The sequence below is a fragment of the Drosophila grimshawi genome, unplaced genomic scaffold (genome assembly GCF_018153295.1).
Source record: "Drosophila grimshawi isolate 15287-2541.00 unplaced genomic scaffold, ASM1815329v1 contig_44, whole genome shotgun sequence".
Lineage (NCBI taxonomy): Eukaryota > Metazoa > Arthropoda > Insecta > Diptera > Drosophilidae > Drosophila > Drosophila grimshawi.
This window is the reverse complement of record NW_025063240.1, coordinates 6,206,158-6,230,088: the sequence shown is the minus strand read 5'-3', so window position 1 is coordinate 6,230,088 and position 23,931 is coordinate 6,206,158. Positions and strand designations below refer to the sequence as shown.

The 23,931-nt window shown below is 36.2% G+C and overlaps 1 protein-coding gene across 2 annotated transcripts in view; it reads left to right on the top strand.

The window, feature by feature from the left end:
• The first annotated feature begins 8,989 nt into the window (after nucleotides 1-8,989).
• Nucleotides 8,990-23,931, top strand: part of LOC6558840 (trichohyalin) — a 45,969-nt gene continuing 31,027 nt past the window's right edge. For both annotated transcript variants that reach the window (XM_001985068.3, XM_032739416.2), the window contains exon 1: nucleotides 8,990-9,494. The gene's annotated coding sequence lies outside the window, so the exon portion shown is untranslated. The remainder of the gene's footprint in view (nucleotides 9,495-23,931) is intronic.

Genomic DNA, 23,931 nt, shown 5'->3' with positions numbered 1-23,931 from the left:
TTTTTCAAGTCTTCTCCATCTATTGTAAGCATGTGTGGGTGGTATTCTCCCGATAGCATTCACAGCCAATTGCAATTGACGTTGAGGTTTACCCCGACCCTCGTCTCGTCTCTAGACAACGATTGTGATTAATGGCGACAGCGTCATTGAATGCGATCTGGCGCTAAATATGCACGACCACGAACCGTTTCATGATGTCATTTGCAAATGAAAGACTCAGTATCATTGAATGGCACTTGATACGCCATATAGCGCGCGTCTTCTGTCGCCAAAGAATAGCCAGCAACAGCTTTCGACAAGTGACAAGTGAAACTATGTACGAACGGGTATCTGGAATAGGCGGAAATAATGGCTTAATGATACAAATGATGTGTCTTACTTGATACTTGACATGTTTTGAAATACGTGCGAATTTGCCGAGAAACTGATACACACATGCGACAATAATGATCATCACATTGTTCAATCAATTTTGAAAATTTGACGTCTTTAATGTAGCTGCCGGTACTCGGGATTAGTCTTTAAAAAATTATATTTAATTAATCAATAATTGTGCTTAAAATGTTAAGTTAAGTTAAGTTTGTCAAACAGCTACAAATTGCTTGTCATGGAATTTTATTTCCAATTTGAATTTACATATATATATTATTTGTCAAAAATGGAGATGGCCTTTTCTGCCGCATCTAATGCCAGAAAATGTGACTTGTGTCTTTACGCTCACTTTGCTTGTCGTTAACTATTTTGTTATGAGCAGGAGTTTTGTGCATTTTCACATTGTCAAAGACCTTTCTCTGTAAACACTCAAAAAGTGTCTTTAAAGTACCTAATTGCACACTACCAAACAAGTCAAAATGTCTAGTACGACTGCAAAACTTTTCAGTGAATGGCGTTGAATACTGAAATCTAAACGGGTATTTTAGCTATTGCAAATAATCTGATTTTTTTAAGGCTGAGAACTATCGAAATACAGGATACGGAGAAAGTTATCGACAAAATGGTGTACAAATACTGCTATAGCAAACTTAGATCTCGATCTCTTATTGTCTCTGAGATCAGCTTAATCATACAAACAAGCATTGCTATAACGGCTATAACTTCTGCTTGTTACATACTATTGCACACTTTTATTATACCCACTCTACCCATTTTCAATGGATTTAAAATATACAAATGCACAGCAGTATATATAAAATCACACACACAGACAGATAGAAGCGCACAATGCTTTAATTAATGAGGTAACAGACAGCCCCCAGACATCGAAAATGGGGACGTGCTAATTGTACGCGTGGTGAGCTGATGACGCAGAGTGTATATATGGACTAGAATGCCACTGGGTTGCCTGTATAATACTCAAAACAGCTGAATGGCTCTAGATCAAAAAATGACAATCTAAAGGTAAAATCATGGCCAATGAAAATATGTACACCTGTTGCAGGCCACTTGTAATGTAGGTAATATCGACGTCGATCAATATCAATTGTGAATCAATATCGCCAACTTGAAGAAGAAGAAGAAATCAATTGTTGTGAACAAAATAAAGTCAGCAGACAAGCTTTAGAAATAAATATTTAGTTGTGAATGCCACACACATGGAATCTTTGTTATACGGCAAAGAAAGAATAAGAATTGCATTTGCCCGGAGGAATTCAATATAATAATAATTAATAACGAAATTTTTTAAATTCCATTTCTAAAGAAGATGATTAGAATAGATTTTCCCAGTAGTAATCCACACTAGAAACTTTATTAGCCCCACAATATATTGTCGTTTCCGGCGCATTCTATTGGCACTAGCCCACTTCCCAAAATGAACATCAAAACTGCTGTGATTTTAAAATGTTTGGTTTATTTGGTCTAAAGGGGCAATGAAATCAGTGCAAAAACTTAGAAATGTGTAAGAAACATGTGAAACAATTGAAAATTACTAAGTATAATGAGATCATCGCAGTTTGTGCAAAATTGTTTCATGGGCTGAGCTATTTATTATAAGACCTAGGATTTTTAATTAATCTTCTCAGACTGAGCTAACAAAAATGCTGCGCATACAATCCGCTAAACTTATTTGATCAACTTTTCCATTTTTATTATTTCTTACGACGTTTCCATAGATATAGACATAGTATATTGCATATATCTTAGCTCGACTCGCAATTGAAATGGACCACAAAATTGGTCTTCGCAATTTTTGCATTTTATGGCGTACGCCGCCAACTTCAAAGATGCCCACATAGTTTTTTTTCTTTTCGCATATTCTGCACGTCTGATTGATGGTTATGATTGATGAGATCTACACGCTGACCGCATCTGTTCGAGTATTCGTCCACATTATAGAGTATAGCAAACTCACAAGTATCTCAGCGGTCTCTGCGCTTTTAATTTATTTTCGCACTAAAAATGCTGCCGCCCAAATTGATACAATTGAACTTATTATACATTTTATATACTTTTTATTGGACTCTCTTATTTCACTGGTTCCCAGAGCTCCAGTTCCAGGCTGCACGAAATGCTTTTTTCCAATTTCAACATTTTAAACATTTGCTTAACAGCACCAAGGTCCAAAGTGCACCCAAAATATGTGTTACACATGTTCAAAAGAAAAAACCAGAAAATAATAAATATTTTGCACTGTGGTAAGATAAACTGAAAGTATGATTCTAAAAAAACAGGAAATGAACTTTTATAAAAATTTCCTTATTCACAATAAGGTAATTATTAATCTGTGTGAATATCTCTTTATGTTTTTTTTATATGTTATCAATTATTTCCAAATTCAATAATTTGCCATTTAATTATTAAATTTGAAATGACAATTAGAATTGTATACTTATGAAATGTGCATTAATTTCAGTAAAAAATAGAAAATGTATATATATTTATATATATATAATTATATTATATATATATAATTTACACGTGTACCACTGTGCGGCTCAATTCGCCTCTTGCGTAAAAATGTTCATTTTCAATTTTTGGCAAAATCTCAGATTTCCATAAAGCAAACATGAGCATAAGCATAAAATTAAATATGCATAGGAATTCGCAAGTCATCAAGCCAAATGGCATTGCCAATGCAGTTGGTAAGGGAATTGGGGAAAGGGGGAAAGCGATTGGGAAGAAGGCACAGCCAAATATGGCCAATAGTCAGGCAGGCAGTCGAAAGAAGAGACTAGGCGCAGTTATGATTCCGTTTTGGCCACGATTGCTGTGCGGCTTGCGGTGGTGTTTCGGTGGTGCAGTTGCTGCCGTTACTGTCGTCAAATGGGCCATGTGTAATTGACACGGTTCCGTGGGTGCGGCCGCGACTTCGTTTGCATCTTTAATGCGTTTTGCACACATTTAAAGCCGCCAAAATCAGCCAAAGTGCGGAACGGCAAAACGCAATTATTTAGTGCACAGTGCAGCAAATTTTCGCTTTCTGCTTGACAAATTAAATTTCACTCAGCTGTCTGCTTAGTCATGGAGTGAAAAGGAGGCTCGTTCGACGTGACGTATACGTGTTATTGCCAGTTTGCGGTCAATTTCCATTTGAATACCTGTCGATACATACACAAGTCTGTCTGTCCACTGCTAATTAACAAAATAATTGAATAATTATCTAATCAAACGAATTATCAATAATTTAAATGTTGCATACTGTACAGTTATCCAAATAATTTATTGGTTGATTGATTTTAATTGATAGATATTCGGTAATAGTGATTTCATTCATGCTTACGCATCTAAATAACTTTACCTGCGTGTGTTACAAACGTATGAATCACGCTAACTCTGAGGATTTAGATTGCTTAGCATTGTCATCGTTTTTTGTTGACAGAAATTCATGCATCATCAAGGCAATGAATAAGAATTATTCATAGGTTCTTTGTAATTTAATGTGAATATCATTCATAGATTTGCAAATAGATTAAATGTAAACAAGGTACGCCTTGCTTTTAATAGCTTGTCTTTCTCGCTTGGTATTTAAACTAGTTTCCTGCTGTATCAGAATCGGAAACATATCTAGATCGGAATTTAAACTTAAATAAGGTTGACTCACTGAAAGTTCGGGTTAGCTCATAGATGGTAATTCCTCTTATTGCTTTGCTAATTAGTTATTCAGTTTTAATCTTTTTGCGCAAAACGATGCTGTCCAATTGAACTTGATCCCAATGTTAAGTGACAATTGAATTTGATGTTTTCATTATATTTCCAAATTTGGGTCACCGAATAAAAAAAATGTAAGATCTTTGAGAGTTAAATGCTTGCACCGAATTGTAAATATTGTTAATTTATTCTAGCTACACATTGGTTAAATATGACAAACCGTTTAGCGATCATTTATTCTACCGGTTGATGCAGAATATTTGAAAAGTGTTCAAGCCGCAGGCAACATATACATACATAAGTGAATGCCGTTAAGATATTGAAAATCAATTAGTGCAATGCGGCCCACTGAGAGAGGCAACAGACACCAAGGCTTCCCCTTCCCATGTTGAAGTGTTTCTATCTCACCTCTCGCTCTTTAGTGTAAGCCCCTCTCTATCCATATTGAACGCATAGGCCTTGAAGGCGCAACACAGCACAGCCACTTGCAGCGAATGACAGAGTTTGTTTACTGCCACTGTATTTAGCCGTGTTTTGAGGACTTAGTCGTCAGTCTTGTGTCTTGTGTCTTGTGCTGGCCAGTTAGTCGCTGAACGAGTTGCCTTCAATTAGCGCCAATCGGCGATTAACAACGAAAACCAATTAAGTGACGTTTAGATGCGTCTACAACGGCATCTGCAACAGTCTGTGTGTGTTCCCAAGCAATTCCAAAGATATACATATTATCTGTCATCTCTTATCAAAAAAATACATTTAATTGCAATATATTAAAATATGCCAGTTTCAATTTCATTTATATACAATGTGGCATTATTGGCAACATGCCACACCGGTTATTTGTATGCGGCATTAATCATCGTCTTTGATTTGTGTATTTTCTATTTGCATAGCCATAAAGTTGTATTACTCACTAGCGCTATATGTTCGAAAGCACTGAATCATAAAAATAAACGATGAATTTCGAATGCTGCATGCATTTCGTGACCTTCAGCTAAAAAAAAAAAACACCATTAAATACCGTTCCTAAACTAAGCTAAACCATATTTAATATGCGCCAGTTTTTGTCTGGCACGCATTTTGGCGAATACGGCACGCACAGACAGGGAAATGGACGAGGCCAGAGATTATTTCATCCGACTGGACATGCGCTGAGATGTTGTTTCTTTTGTATTGTTGCTTATATGCGGCTCGCGGTCAGTGTGCTCATTAGGTGCCCATCGTGGGTGTTTTTTTTTACACATATAGTTGAACGTATAACTTGGCATTTTAGCAACAAGTGCAAGTTTGCGTATCCCATTAAATTCGGTGCCAGAATTCATACAATGCTTGCTTATTAATAGGACATTCCATTTTATGTTCATTGTTTACTTTATTTGTGTATACCCTAAAATGTGTAGAAAAGGGTATAATAAAGTTGGGTAAAATTATGTCCCAGGCAAAAGGGGAGCCACTCCGGCCCCATAAAGCAATCTGGCTATCTGTATGAGCAAGACCATCTTAGTAAGAAGAGCTAGAAACTATAAATATAAATTTATTTAATTCTATCGACAACTCACCTCGTTCAGATCCATTTCCGATTGCAACAAAAGCCATAATTAATATACCAATAAAAATATCATATTTCTTCAAGAACGGATAACAAACAAACATATTTATATAACTATAAATGTGTCTATTTTGCACCTTAATAATGCGTGTCTACACACATATTTGTTGTAAGCTAGTGATTTCAGTTCTGGCCTGGGAATACAAACATGTTTATAGGAAATGAGATTCTTGCTTAATTACATTTGAGTGTGCAACGCGCTTTCAAGGGAAATTTGCTAATAATAACAATAAAACCTGTGTTTTAATCGATTTAATAAATTAAACAGCTGTGATCAGGATATCTCTTAGTCGATATCTGACGTGTGTACAAGTCCATTCTTACTTGTTGGATATTTTTTTTATTTTTGATTACTGCTCGAACAATTTAGCGCTTAATTAGACTCAATTGGGGGAGTGGGGTGGTGTAGAAATACAGATTGTTTCTCCTTTGAGCATGGCAACACACTGTTCCGCATAAATTCAGATGTTGTAGTTTAATTTCTCTTCTGTTTCCTTTGGAATGTGCGAAAACTTTTGGCACATCTGGCAAACACACGCGCAAACTATCATGCAATCGAACTATTATTAGAAGAACATTTAATAGAATACAATTTTTTATTAAATTCACAAACTGATGGCAGAGTGGATTGACCTATTTTTTTGTATTATTTTTTGAACAAGTTAAGTCAACTTATTGCAAGCATTTAATTCAGCTTGATGACACGTGTAATTACAGTCTATCTTACTTCCAATTTATTAATATAAATCATATGGCTAGACAGTTGACCTCTTGATCGACACTGATGAATGAAAACACGTGTGGGTTCAATCTACAAAACCAACACAATTAGCCAGAAAACGCATGAGTTGCGCAAGTTCAAGAACAGCGTGCTAAAGAAACAATCTGTTAAATAATTCTTTTGAAGCATCGCGCTGCTAGACAATAATTGGGTTGACCTTTTTTTTGACGATGCTCACTCCATGGCAATTAGATTAGATCACTTCAGAAAAAATAAAAATTCTGACCTTGTTATCAGAAACTAAGAAAACTATCAAATTGTAATTAATTTTTCTAGCGTTGATTTCGGTTGTATATACACATTTGTGAGCTACGTGTAATGCTGCTTGTTTATGCTAAAGTTGGCGCCGTTGGTTCAATGCCAGTCCACGCCCCAGATGGTGGCGCTGTGCTTTATGTGGCCACCCATCTCCCCCGCGTGGGCAACAACTGGTGGATTGACCACTTCTATTTGTGTGTTGTACTACGATGACGTCGTCGTTGACGTTTATTTGTTGTCATATTTATTTATAGCATTGCTATTCATTCAGACAAACAGCAAGCACCCTGTATGCTGCCCATCCACTGTTTCATAAAATAATATTTTTCATTTTTTTTATTTTCCGTTCTCAATTTCGCTCGATTAAAAAGCTGTTTACTTCAAACTATTGGCTTGGTGTGACTCATAAATTGTCCACGCTTCATTAATAATAACGTTCTGTTTACATTTCGTACGAAAATTCATTATGGTGTTTTCCAACGGCCTTTGCCATTTGCAGTATATATTCATGCAACAATGTTGCCAATGCCGAAACCACACAATCTAAAGTGTCATTTATTTATCGTGCCACAAGTGCAAAAGATTAAAAAATCTTTGCCAGTAGTCCAGTTGGCCTCTTATCCACTCCACTCCAATATCCACTTATCCGTGCAGCAGGCTATTAAATGTCTCTGTCAATAAAGCTAAATGGGTCAGGCTCAAATAATCAAAAATGTGTATGTCACATTCATATATATATATATATATATATATATATATATATATATATATATATGTATATATACTCTTTATACTCTCAAAAAGTTATATATCGTATGCATGGCAATTCAATATTATCAATGTTTCTTTTGATAGCATCTATTTTTCAGATTATATTTATATATTTCTTAATAAATTCCACATATTTTGCTATATGTTGCGAAAATGTTTTCGTTGCTCTGAGCTCATCAGCGGAAAATGTATTATATTGACGTTAATAATAATAATGATAATGAAACGCTATACAATTAAGTTAATTTGAAGCATCACAAGATGCATACAACAGTGAAGAAAACAATATTTATTAAATTAAGTATATATTGTCTGCTGTTTATTTAATCGAAAACTCATTCACAGACAACGTGGCGTATTCGCCAATATTTATAAATATAAAGAGAGAATAGCAACAGGCTATTGCATCATTACACTTGAATACGAAAAATGTATTTTATTAGTGTTGTTTGCCAACTGACTAACCCATATAAACCGACTAATCTCTGTGAAAACAAAAGACAGAAGAATTGTGTCCCTGAAGCAGAAAATTGCAAAGATATTATGTTTTTAGCATTAATTAATGAAAGCAACGAAAACTGTGCTGCCTGTGCAATATCATAAATTCGTGGATGCTGATCTCATGCAAACATTTTTTGCAAATGGATCGCCGACTATAAATTTTGATCTGTTTATAAATAAGAAGCAAACGCCAGCTAAAAAAAAATAATCAGTATAAATTATAAATCACGCAGCCCCAATTAAAAACTCCAAACGAATACGCACAAAAAAAAAAAAAACAAAACAAATAAAAATTCTTGGTGGCGCTTTGAGCCCTGCAACTTTGTTTCAAAGTGCGCGCCAAAAGCAAGACACAAGAAAAGCTGCAACATGTTGATAAGCATGGAGCCGGCAAATTTTCAGTCAAAAACAAACTCTGACACACACAGTGAGAGAGAAGCGAGAGAGAGGGAGAGACCCAGAGAGAGAGAGAGAGAGCACAGCATCAGTAGCAACAGCAACAGCGCTGCTGACGTCGACATTGGAGCCGGCTGACTTTGCTCGGCTTTTGCTTTTTGTGCCCTTGCGTGGGGTATTAACCATTTGTCGCAAACTTTATAATGAAAACTTTGAAAGAAATGCGAAAAAGTTTGTATGCATGCCAACAATTTTTATACCTGTTAGAATTGGGGAATTAGTTTAGATAAAGAAAGCTATATTTTTCGGCTATATACTTGCCCAAGCTTAATGCATCACAAATGATCCCAAGCAATTTTTAAATAAGTTTGAATAGACTAAACTGTAACCTGTTTTTGATACACTCACTTTGAGCCAATTAATTAAATCCTAATCACTTTCTGCACACATGCCACACAAATACATACCTACGTAAGGGTATTTCACTTGTGGCATGCCGATTTGGCCTCAATTTTCTTGTTGGCTTTGCGTTTGCGTTTACGTTTGCTGGGCGCACAGTCGCAATTTTACAGTCGTAGTGGCCGGACGTGCGCGCGGCCTAACGAGTCAATCATATAAAAAGACCGAACTTCAAACGAGCCGTTGAAAACGATAAATTCTACTAACAACAAAAAAAAAGAAAGAAAAAAACCCACAAGTGACAAGTGCATTTCACAAGTGCAGGAGAAATTTTCGGCGCCTCTGTTGTGCCGGCGGTATCTGAGGCCATAATATCCCCACCTCCCACTTCTAACTCAAGTTTGTGTCTTATGTGGCTAATTTGCTAATTCGCGTCGAGTCAACGCTAATTGGCAAAATCTGTGCATTTGGCCAAAGTAAATATCAAGTTTCAATATTTGCTGTATGCGCGAAAATTGAGAATTATATCTGGCTCCGTTTCACCCATCTGCCAAAGGCCAATTCTCAATTACCGGCAAAAATAATAAATCGAATATAGTTTTGTGAGGTGCAAAATAAAAGAAACGACTGATTTTTGTTGACTGTCTTAAAAACAGTTGTTGACTTAAGCGATAATAGAATTGGAAATCGTAAAAGGTTAGTGCCAATAAATCAGAAATAAGCTAAGCATTTTCTAATAGCATTAGCATAGTAAAAACCGTCGCAAAATGTAATAAAATATAAAGTTGTCAAATTTAAAAATTGGCAAACATGATTTATGAAAAAAAAATCCTAGGCGACTTAAGGTGAAACTATTTATTTGATAATAAAAAGGTATATACAAAAATGAATACATGCAAAAATTAACAATTATTAAATATTAAAAATGTGATAATGATAATGTGATGTACACGTGGGGCATAACAAATACAAATTATATAAATGATTTCATTAATATTCCTACATAAAATTGATTAATATGATAATTACAACTGCTGGTTGTCTTTTTTTTATATATATATATTATTTTTGCTTATTACAATATCAAAACCATTTCTGTTAATTTTGTATCAATTCGAGTGAAAAGAGAGTTATTAATATATGTGAACCAAGATGTAAGATGATTAATACCATGCAAACTAAAGTGTAATTGTTTATTTAAAAAATAACTTCAAATTTTAATTATTAAAATAATTTTGTAACAGAAAACTTTACGCTTTTCTGGGATTTCAACTTGATTATCACACACGTTTTTCAAATTTTAGTAACCTGTTCCTACATTTTTGTCTCTGGCCATAAACTAACTATCAAGCATACTCTAATTAAGGGTGCGAACTGTTCACCCTTTGTGTGACCGTCCACTCGGCAACCACAATTACGACACCTACGCCCCTCTCAACAACCACCTATCGTCCACTCCCCCAACATTTCCCAAGCTCCATGCTTTGATCGCCTTGGCGTGGAGTTAATAAAACGGTAGATTTATGTACTAGATTAGCCGCGTCAACAAAAGCCGAGTGATGGGGAAATTGCGCATTACTCCTGAATAGCCGTGTAGTAGTAGATACTTCCTGCTTATTCCCTGTTCGCCCCTGCTGACTGAACAGACAAAAATCCGTTTATTAATGAGCTGTCAGCTGTGGGCATAAGGCGCTACAATGATGACGACACAACAGCACAGTTGAAGTTAAGTTTCAGTGGTTTCCAGTGGACTCGCTCGCATTATGCCTAAATCCTTGGCTCATCAATTAATGTCGCGGGCCACAATGGGCGCCTACAATGAGCTTGTGGCCTTGTCACAATTTTGTCAATCAAAAGCACATTTAAAGCTGCTGCGGTTGCCATTGTCAGGCCTTGCAAATGCATTTCATATTTATAAGTCGACAGAGAGTGTCCAAAGTTGGCGGCTCGCGTCGCCTCTCACAGGTAGAAAAGGAAATCGTTAAAATCGATTCAAGCGAGGCTGTTGATGATGGTAGCGGTGAGTGGTGAAGGAGAGCAGCATCAGCAGTTCCAAAACTCGAAGTGACCTTCAGTAGCATCAGCAGGAACTCCTCCGACCGCTGCTCCACTGGCTTGTGGCGTAGTTTGAAGGCATAACCAAATGGCGAACACGTCATCGCTCGGTGGCTCATAAATAAAAAAGTAGATGGAACATTTCTTGCCAGGCTCCGCGTTCAGGTGCTCGCCCCAACGCGCATATATTTATATATTTAGCAGCGCACTAAAAATACATTTGAGTGTGTTTTATATGTATATGTATATATATATATATTTTCTTTTTTTTGCGGTTTTTTTCGGCAAACAGGAAAATAAAGCCCTGCACAAATGTTGGAGGCACGCGAAGCAGCCCGGCACACTGAAAACATTCGCCGGCAAATTTTGTTTCAACTTGGGATATCACAAAAAATGCCATATGCACAAAAACAAGAAACACACACACACAAAAAAAAAGATAAATAAATAAAACGAATCTTAAATACACTTGAGTGTAATGCACACTATGGAATATATTTTTCATTCACTCATACGTTATATTATTCAGTCATTTTTAGTGAGTAAAAAGTCTTAAGCTAAACTGAAAAATATGTGGACAATTCCCACACAATTTCTGTATTTTATCGGGCAAACACTCTTTCTTGATTTTTTGCTAGCTTTTCCCTACGTACCAGTTCTAATAGACAAGCAAATTAAGAACATAAGGCAAGCAAACAATTCAAACTAGGCATTAGGCAAAGCAACAAGAAAAAGTAGTGTAACAAGAAGACAATGTGATAAACCTGTGCGAATGTGAGTGGAAATGCGAGGAGCATATAAACAAAAAAAAAAAAAAAATCAACAAGAACACCAACAACTTTTTGCAGAGAGCATAAAAATAAAAATTAAATAAGAAGTGGCATGAAAAATGCAACAGCTCCGTGAAGCAACAGGAAATGGGAGAGTAGCGATAAGCAAAGCTGAGCCCCAGGAATTTGCACATGACCAAAATTAAAGAGACGAGGGAGGAGCGAAAGGAGCCTCGCCTGAATTGGGATGCGCCTCGCACTTTAGTTGCCAGCAATTGTCGAATTTTAAATGTAACAGTCATCAGATCGTAATGTTTGTTGTCGCTTTCATTGTGGCGTCCGTGTCCAGTTCTCGGACGATGGGCACCAGGCATGTGCCGTCATGCCTCTCCATTTGTTGGCACTTGGCACGCTTTTAATGCTTTGGGCCAAGGTTAACACGAAGCAGACGTAATGTTGGGAAGAAGTAGAGCCAGTAAATAGAAGAAAATGGCGAAATACAAATTGTATAAAAAAGCGGCTCGAACCGTACAGCGGGAAGATGGAGGGTCGCTATTGAGATAAAAGCGTAAATAGAAGCGAGACACGAAATTTTCGTTTTATTTTAGATTGCCAGGCTTGAGCTGTCCTTTGAGAGAGGTGTGTGCATTAGTGTGTCAGTGTGTTCGTGTGTTCGTGTATGTGTGTTTGTATTGAAGAGTGTGAATGTGAATGTGCACGGAAATAGGCAGGTCAGCTTACTAACACGCGCACAGTAATATAGATTACATATATATAGACCTAGCAGGAACCGACTGCAAGGACAAAATTAAATCAGAAGGTCTTCGTTCTTAACAAATCCATAATATATTTTTTAAAAAAATTACGATTTTCTCTTACGTTACAATTTTGTATTGCATGACAAAACACTTCTTATGGAAGAAACAAAGTCATGACAACTCAAAATTGGAATGCCTTTATTTCTCCACATAGATGAAGCTTTCGTAAACTCATTACACAAAAGTTCAACTGGGTGTTTGCGTGTGTTGTCAATGTCCATGTTCATCCTGCTGAGTGACCGCAGCTTAAACAGACTGTTGGCAATCTCACCTGAGTCTCTCGTCCCGCCCATGTCTATGCGAAGCTGTCACCAGCATTTGCCATCTCACTCCCTCGCTGACTTTGCGTGTGTGTAATGAATTTAAAGTTTGCCTCACATACATTTTTCATCCGCTTGCAAATTGTAATGGGGGGTTTTTTCCTATTCCTTTCTGTTGTTGTTGTTTTTTGTTTTTTTTTGCTACCTGCTCAACCGCGCCCAACCGTTCAACCCACTCAGCTGAGTGGCTCATTTTCTATTAAGTGTGCCCCGTGTTTTGTCAACGTTGCGTGGGTGTCGCGTAATTTAATGCGTATATGTATGTGTATGTGTGTGTGTGAGTGAGTGAGCGAGTGTCCTTGTTGTCCTTGACAGTGCCGCACGAGACACTGCACGATTATTAATTTGCAATTGCGTTGCTAATTGCACGGCATTTCATATTTCCCTTACACCCGATGGCTACGTTTGTGCGATCTTTGTGTCATCTGCTTTTTCATCTTTCGCATAGCGTATTCAGCTAGTGTACAGTAATTGTGCAAATGTTTAGATAAAGATAAGTAGAATACGATTAGATAACCAACAGCATAAGCATGAATGTATTGCCTTTGTTGTGGCTAAAATAAAACATGTGGAAATGAGCTAATCGCCAAAGCATTTTGGAATTTTATACTTTATGCTTCCACTTGAATTGAGCCAGATAAATTTTTTGATTCTATGCTTTCATCTGATTTCTTAAATTAATCCGTTTAGTAAACAAGAATTTATGAATAGAACAAACTATGCATATACAATATCGGATAGAGGCATTAAACAATGGAAATTTATTTGCATAAGCAAAACAAAAACTTTTATTTAATTGAACCCATTCAAACAATATTGACGTATTCCACTACAATTTCGAATATTGTGAATAAATTTAATAGCGTAAAACAATATTTATTCTGCATATAGTAGGAAATCAACGAATGATATGTTAAATGATGCCAGATTTTATAGCTCAAATAACATGTGCGTTGCATAATTAACACTCCTTAATATTCCTTTACAATTACCTCTCGCTTTGTGTTGCTTTGTGCAATTGATGTGCCTCATATTGCAGTAAATCACTTCAAATAATGTCATACAAATTAATTTCAAACAAAGTGCTTGTCGTTAAGAGAATGAAACACGAAAAATGAGACGAGCTTCCATTTGCAACAGCTGCTGGGAATCGTTTGATGCGTCAAAATTGAACACCGCTGCTGGCGCTTGATGCATTGCAAATTGTTAACATTAAGGCTGACATTAATATATATGCGAATCGGCGATACGGATGCAGAGGTTTGTTTATGTTCGATTGCGTTTGATTGAGTGGCCGGTGAGACGTGACGCAAAACGAAACAACAACTAAACAAATCACAACGAAAGTGATGCGTTTTTTATAAATAGCTGAATTTTAATCGATTCCCTTAGCATTTGATGCGATTTGATAAGCGTGAACCGTCAGCTAAAGCATTTCCTGAATGCTTAGCCGACAAGTCACTTCGTCAGTTCGTCAGTTCGTCGGCATGACCTTGACCTCTTGTGCCTGCTTCGCCTGCGACCCACGCGCTATTCAAATAAATCAAATTGAAACAGAAGCAACAAAAGCCGAAGCCAGTGGACCAACTGTTTCCACTCCATACACAGTTTAAGGTCGAAAGGTTAGATTAAAGACAAGAAAAATATATGGCAGTTTTTTAATTAAGCTTTTTAGTTCGCGATCTTTTTTGTTTCTTGCCAACTGCACATTGTTGAACTTGACTTTGGTTGCATTTCTTTCGTGGTTGACTACAACAGTTCTTAATTAAGACTTTGTAAGACTTTATTTTAGAGTTAGGTTTGTAACATGCAACTGCAACCCCATACAATTCGTTAGCCAGCAATTGGGAGCAGCCCAAACCGCTAACCAAACATTTCACACACATTTGACATATGCATGCCAGAAAAATGTTGGCAGGCATTTCAGGTTCAGAAGTACTCTAATTAATCAACCACAACACCTCTACTTCGACTATTTCGATCAGAATGCAATATTTTTGCGGTTATTGTATTCTCTTTCTTTTTGTTTGTGGCCCTTAATTATATGTCAGACAGAACCATACTGAGCTACTTTATGGGGCCGTGCCCTCCATAGGTTTTCATTTTTGCTTATTTGTGGCGTATTCTTGTTTACGGCTGACTTTGACAATTTCGGTTTAGAGTGGTGTCTGGCCATAATAATGTCGCATATTGCGAGTTCATTAAACTGAAGTACTCTTTATTTTTTTGTTTTCATTCTTACACATTTTATTAACGAACCAAAGTTCAAGCTCAAAGGTATGTTTTGTAATAACAAATCAGAAAGCTGTGCATGATTTGCGATTTTTTCTTCAGAAGTACCGAAGCAAGCAAATTGGGCATTACACTGAACAAAATATTGAAATGCTTAGTATAATGGAGTAAGTAAGTAAGCTTTGAATAAATTATATTATTGATATGTGCCTAATTGCATTGAGATCTTACACTTTTCGCAACTAGTTATAATAGATTATATTGGATGTTTCTAAACCAGTGCACAGTAAAAAACAGCAAGGTGAATAATTCAATAATTCATGTATGCTTTACTTATAAATTGAATAAGAATCAAATAATTATTTGGGATAACTGAACAGTGTAATGTGCCATATTTCTGCAGCTTATCGCAAATCTAAAGTTCTTTTTTCTCCGTAATAACATTATCAGCTAATTAATTGATTTATTTTTCGTGCTCTTTTCCTTTTTGCAACACCTAATTAAGTGATACACTTGAATACTCTCGTAAATCTTTTTGGGTCATTGTTGCTCAGTACGAGTATTTTGTGCTAGTTGTCGTTGCTGCTAATGTTTCGCTACATAACAAGCTTGTGAGTCTGCTGGCAAGCTTACGCCACGCCAGGCAGATAAGATAAAAGCACAGATAGCAACTATTCTTCACAGAAAGTTACTCATACCAACATGTAATGGAGTATGATTGTTGACCAAGTTAGTCAGTGCAATAAATACAGCAGCAGTAACGGAAGCATCACCATAAGCATCATCATCGTCATCATCATTAGCATCACAATTCCCAACATTTTGCATATTTATTATTTTTTTAACGCCCAGACCGACGCCCCATCGAATTTACAATGCTAAAAAAACACTCTCCTTTTTCATCTGTTATTCGTTTTTTGTCATGTACTCGTAGTATTACATCATTAATTCAATAAACCGAACTCATCAAGTGGCCCCACGCTGACAGTTGAAGAACAGAAGACCTCAGCGGTCTCTGTATTTGATTAATTTGCGTTAAACTTTTTTGGACGATTTTATGGCCACTTCTATGGATTAATTAAAAAAATACTTTGACGCCTCATGAACTAGAACTTGTTTGGCATTTATTACAAGCTTTAAATGGAAAAAAAAACAACTCGAGCTTAGTTAAAATAAGGGCATTAAAAAATAGATTTACAGGCATCTGACATCAGTGCGAGCATTTGGTCGAGTTGATTATACATACACAAATTGGGTAGCTGCAGAAACCAGTCAAGCGACGTTCACAAGTTCTTAAGAAAACCAACAAAGGTTTTAGTGAAAGCGCAAGAGTATTATTACTTTATCACAAAGTTTGCGACACCCTCAGGTGGAGAAATTAAAAGCGATGCTTGTCATTTGATTGAGAATAAAAAGATGTAATGGCTTCAGTGAATTAACTTATATTTTTAAATAGTTCGCATATTTAAAGCTTTCATTTCAGAACTTGCTAATTAAATTTGCCTTCAGCGAAATATTGTTCTGTATTAAAAATTCGACTTGGATAGCGTTTAGGGTATTTGCATTGTATTTGGTTGTTTTGGTTCAAACTTTCATGCGTGATCGCTTATCACGATGGTGAGACAGTTTCATGCCTTTATTGGTTCTCTTCAATTCTGGTTTCCAAAAGTTGTCTCTTGCCATATAGTTTTGTTGCTTTGATTTGTGGACATGATCTTGAATTTCGCATGCCAGGCGCATAAATTTTTGCTCGGTTGTATATTTTGTACAGCTTTTCGATATTCGAACTGTTGATGCCGTAAAAATGTTTACTGGTTTCCTTTTTTGCATTTATGTTCTTTTCTTTCACGATTTGAATATTTTATTGGAGTTTAGGTTTTTTCATTTTTTTCAGATTTTGCGCGCGTTTTTATCGCTCAATCGATTCTCCAGTCATCTACTCTCTCTCTCTCCCTCTATGTATCGCTCTCTTTCTCTCTCTCGCTCCCTCTCTATCTACGTTCTTTCTTTTCTGTCACTAGTTTTTTGTTTCAAGCACACCCAAAATAACTTTTTATATGACTGCGTTTTATGGTCTAAAGGAATTTTAAATTTTTTGGCAGCTTTCATTTGTTGTTTTGCACTCGCAAGTATATAGCCTTCATACCTTCCTAGGCTAGCTAACGGTCATTGAAGCATACATGTTGTGGATAATTCAAGGTGTGCTATTGCGAAATTATAAATGTTAAGCATGCGTATAAAAGTGTGGATACTAATGAATAATTTGTTGAACAAGTAGGGCCTCTGAATATCAATAGCTTTCAAATTTAAAAACTGCCCACACACAAATCATCAAATTAAAGAGTTGAGTGTAAAGCAATATTATTTGATTGATATAAGTAATGTATAAAAGGATGTTGTGACTGAGTGATTATAAATTGTGATTAAAGATTAAAGTTCTAAGCGCACCATTCTTGAAACTGGAATTCGCAAAAGAGAAATCCCCCTAAATCGTATTTCTATTTAAAGTACTACGTTTAAACGTCTTAAAAAATATGTATCTTCATTGGCAAAATCGATGAAATCGAAGCATTTCTCAAGCAAAACCATTTTATCATTCATTCTATAAATATGTCAACAGCTGCTGCCAGCTTTAAGCTATCAGGATGAGGACTTTGTATAGTCAGGGAATTGCTAGAATGGGGCGAAGAGCTATCTGTGCTGGCATACGAAATTAATGTGCATTTAATATATTTAAAATTTGTATCAGACAATACCAAATAAAACACAAATTTCCGGCACATTTTGGCGCCATTTAAATGCCATAAATCTTTTGGCCTATGCGGATAGCAAATTGTGAAATGGTTTTATAAGCTTTACCAAAAACCGAAATCAAATTGAAAATTCCATTTATATATATCCGCGGTTATTGCCATTTGTAATTACCATTTTTTTGTTGTAGTTTTTACATATTTTGGTGTCAAACATATTTGGCTCGATTATTACATTAACATACATTTAATTTATTTATGATGAACAAAATAACCAGTTAATTTAATTGAAATACATTTGCAAATTAGTTTGATGATAAAGAAAACTATGCTATGCTTTAAACCAAAAAGGAAGCTTTGCATTTTTAATGCAATTTCTTAGATGACACAAAACTTCAGAGAGGAGAAGTCACGAGGGCTGCAGGGTATGCCACAAGCAACAAAAAGAATACAATAGAAAATAAAATGTTTAAAAAACTGAAAAATGTGAGAAAGAATTTCACTTATTCCGTCATACCCTGTAAGCAAGTGCAAGGCTGTTGTTTAAGTTTCAAATAAAATATCCATAGCACTAAGCATAAGGTAGATCTTAAATTAAATATAATTTTATATTTAACAACTTTTAATTTACATTCTTATGGATTGTTTTATTTTTTTTAATTTTTTTATGCACAGCGTATCTGATGAATTTTTACACCCTGCAACATTTGTTTCTTGCAATTGTCTCGTTTGGCGTTGCTTCTTTTTCTTCCTTTTTGAGTTTATTTCTGTTAGTTTTACTTACTTTGTGCAGCTGCGATAGTTTTCTTGCCTTTGTCTAGCGCCCCTCACTGCCACTCTACTATCCCTCTCCTCTGTACTGGCCATGACAATAAGCTAATCCTGTGCGAAAGTCGTGACATTTTCGAATTGTACGTTGACTTGTCACAGATTTTCGGTGTGTCATTTGTTGTATGTCGCAGTGAAAACTGGGAATGGATACATATAGAATGGAAAGAAATAGAATCTTTAGAGTGGCAGCGCTTAATTTGAATTTGTTTCGCAAGGTGACAGCCATCAAAGTAGTAAAATTAATGCACATTTATTTCAGTACTCAAGTTGCCGACAGTGCAGTCTACTTCAAAATAAAATCTAATTGAAATAAAATGCATACGATTCGTCAACAAATTAAGAGTAATCAAATTCATCCGGAAAACTGTCCTAATCAATTGCTATCATTCTGTTCTCTTTATAGGTAAGCTGGCGTACACACATGCATATCTTTTGGAACTGAGGGACGAACAAAATTCACAAGAACCCAACTCAACTCAAATTTATCTGTGTGCATAACAAGCAAACACAAAAAAAAATTGCAGACAAATGGCACAATTTTCGGTAGAAAGCAACAACAACAACAACAATAACAATTACAAATAAAATAAGCAGAAAGTAACAACATGAAAAATGGCCAGCATTTTTGTCGGTTCGCAAAAAAAAGGAGATATATGTATGTATTTATACATATGCATAGTAAAAGAAAATTCCAACATTTGATTCAAACAGAAATGTGTGCAGTGTCGGGTCTAAGAAAATATTTGCTTGTTGATTTTTGCGTCAACGTTGGCTGCATGCACAACTGTGCGTATGTGTAATGCATGGCAAATACGTACATACGTATCACATACGCCGCGTGCAGCACGCGCAATTAAGCAAAACAAAATGCAAGCGTGGAGCTTCACACCAAAAAAAAAATGCACCAAAAACATGCCAAAAATAACATCAGCATTTAATTCGCCAGCTTCGATGACGGCGTGTGCATAATAAATTCATTTTAAAGTTGTCCGATAATTAATTAACAACAGCAATAAAATGCACTGTGCAGCATGGGGCGTGTGCACGGCGGCAGGCATTGGAGGCGTATAAAAGTAAAATCAAACACTTGACCATAATCAGTCAATCAGCCGGCAAAACGAGAACGACGCGGGCGTATCGCTAATGAAGTTGTTGCGTTTATTTGTCGTGCGGCTTCAGCCCACGCATATTAATAAATGTTGCAATTGTTGCACACACAAACACACAAAAACACACAATTTGGCATACAGTCGAAATTGCAGGCACATGCGGTTAGCCAGAATTGGTCAAAGCCAATTAGGCGCATCGATTTGGTTCGCATGTTTAGCTCAGATACAAGCCACATGTCGCACGGACAATTTGGAACGCTGGTCGCTCCGTTGCAAATAAACATAAATAAACTCGAGAAATATATGTGCATATATGGGAATGCATATATGCACAAAGAACAAGCTGTGCAAACAATTTATGCAACCGCAATACGCCTTTTTAGAGTTAACTCAATGTTTGCTAATTACATATAAGCTGGCTAACCGAGTGCCATATTGCCTCATTTAAATAAGTTGGCCGCTTGTGCGGCATATATATCTGGCCAATAATTTCAATAATATTTACATCTTTATTTACAAACAATATTAAATTACATGACATAAAAACAAATGTATCTAGGGACTACTTACAATATTTATTTTATATCAATAATATTAAAATAATTGAAGGTAATAAAATAGTTGCTTTTCCTAGCCAACACTCACATCACAAACTTAACATTTCATGTCACCCAAGGTAATGCACGTATTATGTAGATATAAACACTTGACTATCTTATAGTTTGGCAGCCACCTCGTTGATAGCATAGCTCTCATGCATCATGCTAAGTATTAATAGTCTTAGAAGATGATCTACACAATTGCTAATGGATGGCACAGATATCACGTATGCGTATGCCATATTCATATTCAAACACAGTCTATATGAGTATGTGTATGTGAGGCTGACCCAGTTAGCGTAAGTGCTGTTGCTGGTCATCATCAACTGTGCTGACTTGTGTGTGTGGAGGGGTCAACAATGCTGCCACTCAATACACAAACAGTGCGAACCGCCGACGCACACTCAAAACAAAAACAAAGCACTACAAAAATATGTTTGAATCACAAAAAAATATATATATATATATGTACTTGTAGAGTATATGGAAAACTGTAGAAATGGCCAAACAGGTTGTCGGCTTAAAGTTGCTTTATGCCAACCAATGGCAGTGAGCCAAGAACAGGGTGGGGTAAGGACGTGTCGCAGGATGTGGGCTTGCCGCAGCAAAAAAATTTAAAGTGAAAATGAAAAAAAAAAACAATGCAAAGCAAAGCAAAAGAGAACAAGGATACGCTTGTTAGCAGCGGAAGTGGCAAAGTGAAGACAATTCTTAACATTGTTGTTGCTGTTGTTGTTGTTTTTTGAATGGCACTTTGTAATTAAAACGCTTAATGCGACTTTTGTTGTGTTTGTTGGCCACATTGTTGCTGCCACAGCTATCACACCTGCCTCCTGCCGCTCACCAGCCACCTCCCTAGGTAATTAGGTCACCTGGAACGCATTAAAGCGCTTATTCAAATTGCTGAAAGATGTTGCCAACGGCTATGGCGCCAGATACGCCTTAAGCCACTTAATTGACTTCCACTGCTACTGCTCTTGTTGCAGTCCTTGTTGCTGTTAGTGTTATTGTAGTTTTAACTGCACCTGCAACCTGCAACAACTCAATTAGTTTGCGAGCAGCAAAAGGGAGCCAAAAGCATGTATCTTTGCAGGTACGTCTCGCACTGCATAATTTGTAGGTCTGTCACAGGCAGAGTGTCCTCTTAACAAACAATAAATTACATTCAAATGCAATTATAGTAGAGTTTTGTTTAACTTATTTGCATCGACTGCAGATTTTAGATACTAGTGTAGTCAACATTTGACTAACCCACAAGACACACAAGTATTTAAAGTGGCTTAAGTAAGTTGAATTGCTACAATTCATTATCCATCGAAATAAACTGTTTATATCCTGTAGCAAATTAATACTTAGCTTAAGCTGCTAAGAATTCAGCACACCCTTCAGCAACTTGACAGCAGGGTATACACCTAACTTAGTAAGGAGCACAGAGACACAACAATTCCTCATTTCAATTTTCATGCTCACTTGCCTAACTGCTCTCACATGCCAACCCTCCCACTCCAGCTCGGTCTTACCAAAAGTCTCCTGGCCATTAGATCCAAAATGTTTGTCCAACTTGGCGAGGCAAACCGAAAACAAAACGAAGCGTGCAAAATGCTCAACGTTGTCGACGTTCTTTCAATTTGATTAAGTTCAATTTGGGCAACTTTCTGTTGCCACGCCCACTGCCTAGAGTGGCAGTCGCTTTATTTTCACTCAACTTTCGCAGTTAGCTCGAACAACAAAATCCCAACAACAACGACAACAGAACAAAAATAAATAAAAAGAACAGAAATGTTGGTTTAACTTTGACTGCGTGGTAGAAATTGTGATTCCATTAGGAAAACGTCTGCGACTCGAATGCCATTTAAGTTCGGGTGACATTTATTCAGTCCCGCATGTAAGTTTGTATGTATTCATGTTTGGGCATGAGAGCCCAAATTCTATGGGTGAGACGTGTCAAACACACTGCAGCAGTAACGAAAGAATCTTATTTGCATTTACAATATAATTGTAGTAAGTAGAACGACCTGCAAATACAAATTGCAAATGGAAATTGAATTTTGATCAAGTGTGCTCCTTAATATGGTGGCAACTCTGGTTGCTCAATGCAATGCATTTTCATTTGAAGGAATTTATTTTCTAATAAATTGATATACTCACTAGATAATTACTTTTCAATATACAATTGACCATTTTATATGCCAAAATTAATTTATAATACGTTTTTGAAATTATATTTACTTTATTTTGAACAATTATTTGTAAGATATGCAGTGGAACTTAAAGCTACGATTATACCATAAGATAGTACAATAAAATGTATTTAATTAGGCTCAAATCTATTATACGAGGACAAGCTACTTACACACACAAACACAAGCACACATTTATACACTCACGCCTGAGAAGCCATATGAATATTGCATTTCCAATTGAATAGAATGACATCGATTTTATGCTTGGTCTATTAAATCAATTAAAAGTTATGAATATTTCAATTTCGCAGTATGCTTTTGCAATAGCCATAGAATATTTTTGGTGTGTAACAACGACAAATATGGCTATTGTTTAATGCCAGTTCAGCCTTCCATATAAGCACATACATACATGCAGACAGCGCCAACCAGCAACATACAACAATTGCAGCTCACTCAAACTAATCAGTTGTTTCAATATTTGCCCAAGGCCCGGGATATGCAGCAACACAGCAATGTCCAAGTCCTGCGTACAGACAGGAAACGGAAACGAACGGAAGGCGGAAACGCCGCGTACAACCAGTTATGAATTGATTTGTATGCCATATACATATAGGCGGTGGCTTAAGCTAATTGATTTTCTCAAACTCTGCACAAAAAAAAATTGTACGAATAGCTATGCAAGTCGGATTTTCCTTTAGCAATTTTAATGGCTTAACGCTGATGCTTTTGTTTCAATCTTGTTTTTTGTTCCTGCTGTTGATTTAAATGGACTCGCATAAAATGCGGCTAATTAAAACTTATGAAGCCCAACATTAACGGAACCCAAAACGAAAAAGAAACGAGCGCTGAAAAAAATGTGCAAAAAGAACTGTGATAAAGAAGTGGATGACTTAAAAGCCGTATTCATTTGGCTGAAAGAAAAAACTTATTGAATTTTCATGAATCTGAGCAAAAAGGAACAGAAGTTTCTCAAAACAAGAGGGAAGAACTAAAATTTGAATCAAGTCACATAGCAAATGTTAGCTTAATCTTAAATTCTAATGGAAAAAAGTTTTATTCAAATGTTTTTTTTGCCATTTATATTAAGAAAAATTTATTCATACAGAACAGTACTTTATTTCGTATGTGTTGCTTTCAAGGAGTAGAAACTTATTTACAAATTGCTCTATTTGGGTTTTAAATACCTCACTATATAATTTAATCTTTTAGCTCATTAATTGTGGGCTCAAATGCTTGTTTCATTAGTTTCTTGACCTTTTTAAAGTGCACTTAAATTTTAAATATACAAAATGTTGAAATTAACTCCTGGTGTTCATGACGCGGCTGGGCAAATGAGCAGCAATAAAGCAAAAACTCTTGGCTGTTAATATTTACACATTAAAATAAAAATAAAAAACCCCGACGTCCCGAGGAACATACAGACACATACACATACAAGCAGGAGCCCAAAAGACGCAGAGATG